This window comes from Macadamia integrifolia, chromosome 10 (genome assembly GCF_013358625.1).
Source record: "Macadamia integrifolia cultivar HAES 741 chromosome 10, SCU_Mint_v3, whole genome shotgun sequence".
Taxonomy (NCBI): domain Eukaryota; kingdom Viridiplantae; phylum Streptophyta; class Magnoliopsida; order Proteales; family Proteaceae; genus Macadamia; species Macadamia integrifolia.
In genome coordinates this window covers 33184443-33187826 of record NC_056566.1, presented here as the reverse complement: position 1 = coordinate 33187826, position 3384 = coordinate 33184443, and the positions used below count along the sequence as shown (strand labels likewise).

The following is a 3384-nucleotide window of genomic DNA, read 5'->3' as shown; positions in this document are numbered from 1 at the left end:
CCCGGATCCCTGTCGGTAAGCTCCCAAAAACCAAAAAAATAAAAAATAAAAAATAAAAAAAAATCAAAAAAATAATAATAAAAAAAAAGTTTTGCTATCCATTCTTTTGTGCTTGTCTTACTTTAGTTGTGGGTAGTTTTTCTGTTGCATGAGTGTTAAGTGGGTACGTAATACTAAGAATCGGTTAGAAAGAAGAGATCCAACAAGTAGTGACCCTATAAGTTTGCTCTCTTTAAAACCCTTCAATATGGGAGACCAACAGCAAAACCCTTCACCTAAATCTCTGAAAGATAGGTTCTACCCTGCTAGAACAGCCCAACCTTCCTATATAGTTCTACCACAAGCCCAGGGCAATAATTTTGAACTCAAATCTCAATACATCACTATGTTGCCCCACTTCCATGGGTTGGCCTTTGAGGATGCATACCTATTTCTAAGGGAATTTGAAGAGGTATGTGTTCTAATTAAGATCCAACAGCTTTCTGATGATGCTGTTAAGTTTAGGTTTATCACTTTTACATTGAAAGACCAAGCTAAGAAGTGGTTGTAAGGGTTACCCACAAATTCCATAACCTCATGGGAACAGTTCACAGTTGTCTTCCTTAAGAATTTTTTCCCAACTCACAAGACCAATAAGCTTAGAAGTGATATCCTTCAGTTTAGGCAAAAGCCTAGTGAGTCATTTTCCAAACTTATGGAGAGATTCAAGGATCTACTCCAAGAATGCCCTCACCATGGCCTAGACCTATGGCATTTATGTCAAATAATTTATGAGGGTATTGATTACCCAACTAAACAAATGATAGAGTCTATGTGCCCTGAGGGATTCACATCCTTTACAGATGAAGGAAAAGCATGGGAATTCTTACTTGACTAGCTGACAAAACCCGTGAGTGGGAATCAACCCAAGAGAGTGAAAGAACCATAGGAGGAAAAGGATATTTTGTGGATGGGATAGTAGCCAAGGAAGCCCATTTGGATAGCCTAATCAAGAGGATTGAGGCTATTGTTCCTAGAGAGCCATCATCAGTCAATTTGGTTAAGATTTGTGCTTTGTGCCAATCCCCTGGACATGTCATAGAAGAATGCCCCAACACCTCTGGGGGCACTTCTAATGATAGTGTTAATGCCTTATACCAGAATAATCCATATAGTAACACCTACAATCCAGGATGGAGAAATCACCCAAATTTCTCTTGGAATCAGGGCAACCAAGCAGGACCTTCCAATTTCTATAATCAAGGTCAACCTGGACCCCAAAGGCCTCCCTTTGCACAACAATCTTTTTCCCAAAATACTTTTCCTAGGTCAAATGTAGGACCTCAGGCGAGTTTTCCTAGGGCCCCTCTCCTATCATCTTATCAGCAACCCCCTGGGTTTACCAACACTGGAGAGGCAAGTAGAATAAGTGCCTTGGAAAAAAATATGGCCCTCTTCATGACAAGCCATCAAAATCTTACGAGAGAACTTACTCAAGTTGTCTCAATTATGCGTGAGAGGGAGAAAGGAACTTTACCAAGTCAACCAGAGCCTAACCCTAGGCATCATCAGCCTGTTAGTTCACAAGGACCAACTAATGCACCACTGAATATAGTACAAGGTCAGACTCAACAAGGGCCCTCTAACCAATGTAATGTTGTTTATGCCCTTAGGAGTGGTAGAGAGTACCTACAGAGCGTTCCTAAATCTTCCCCATCTATTACTCCTGTTAACTCTTCTTCAATTGAGGACACAAGTGTGTCTCTTGTTCCAGGTTCGTCTGATGAACCTAAAGATTTTTCTGAAACTAAAGATGATTTGGTTGAGGAAACCAAAAATGATTCTTCTGAACAGGGGCAAATCCCTAACAGTCCTTATGTTCATCCTGTCCCATTTCCTAATCGCTTGGTAAACAAAAAGAAGACTGCTTCCATGGACAAAATTTTAGAAGTCTTCAAAAAGGTAGAAGTAAACATCCCTCTTTTGGATGCCATATCCCAGATCCCCGCCTATGCAAAGGTACTGAAAGATTTGTGTACTCACAAACGTATCACTAGTGTGCCCAAAAAGGCGTTCTTGGCAGGTAACATTAGTTCCATAATTACTCAGCCCATAGCAGCCAAGTATAAGGATCCAGGGAGCCCTACCATATCTTGTGTCATAGGCAACACCTATATTGAGCATGCCTTACTTGACCTTGGCGCAAGTGTGAATCTTTTACCTTACCATGTGTACAAGCAACTAGGACTAGGAGAATTGAAAGCCACTGGAACTACTCTTCAGTTGGCAGATAGGTCTGTTAAGATTCCTAAAGGGATGGTTGAGGATGTCTTACTAAAGGTGGGGGAATTTATTTTCCCTGTTGATTTCATTGTGTTAGATACTAAGCCCTTCTCAACCAAGGATGAGATCCCAATAATTCTAGGAAGACCATTCTTGGCTACCAGTAATGCCTTAATCAATTGCCGGAATGGTTTCCTAAGATTATCTTTTGGTAACCAAACTGTTGAGTTTAACATGTTTAGGATTGGCAAGCAACCACATATGGAAGAAGAGATCAATATGCTTGATGATTTTCTGGATTTTTCAGATGATTTAGTTACCAACTTTGATATTGATTTTGATTCAGAATTCCAAGAGTGTATGGATGAGTTGGATGATGATAGTGAAAATTTCTTTTCTGAAGTCTTGAGTCTTCACACACTTGTGGAGCCCTTAGGACCCCTTTCCAATTGCATTCCCAAACCTTCCATAGTTGAGCCCCCTAAGCTAGATCTTAAGGAGTTGCCATCTAATTTGAGATATGCTTTCCTAGGGCCTGACCAGACTCTTCCTGTAATAATATCTTCAAATTTGACTTCTAGCCAGGAAGAGGAGTTACTTAAAGTGTTAAAAGATAATAAGGAAGCCCTAGGTTGGACCATGGCTGATATCAAGGGTATAAGCCCTTCCATTGTGCAACATCATATACATCTTATGGAGGATTCCAAACCATCCACGGAACCCCAAAGAAGAGCTAACCAGTGATGATGGAAGCCATTAAGAAAGAGATCCTAAAGTGCTTGGATTATGGAATAATTTATCTTATTTCTGACAGCCAATGGGTAAGCCCAGTTCACGTAGTGCCTAAGAAGTCTGGTGTGACTGTAGTTCCTAATGCCAATAATGAGTTGATCCCTACTCGTGTCCAAACAGGATGGCGTGTGTGCATTGACTACAGGAAGTTAAATGCGGCAACCTGGAAGGACCACTTCCCATTGCCATTCATTGACCAGATGTTAGAGAGGTTAGCTGGACATGAATACTATTGCTTTCTTGATGGATATTCCGGCTATAACCAAATCCCAATTGCTTTAGAGGACCAACATAAGACCACTTTTACATGCCCATATGGAGCATTTGCTT

General features: G+C 40.7%; 1 non-coding gene across 1 annotated transcript; it reads right to left on the bottom strand.

Moving 5' to 3' along the window:
- Positions 1-634: 634 nt before the first annotated feature.
- On the bottom strand, positions 635-741 carry LOC122092568. Its single transcript, XR_006144221.1, has one exon. It is a non-coding gene; the product is annotated as a small nucleolar RNA R71 (small nucleolar RNA).
- Positions 742-3384: the final 2643 nt, after the last annotated feature.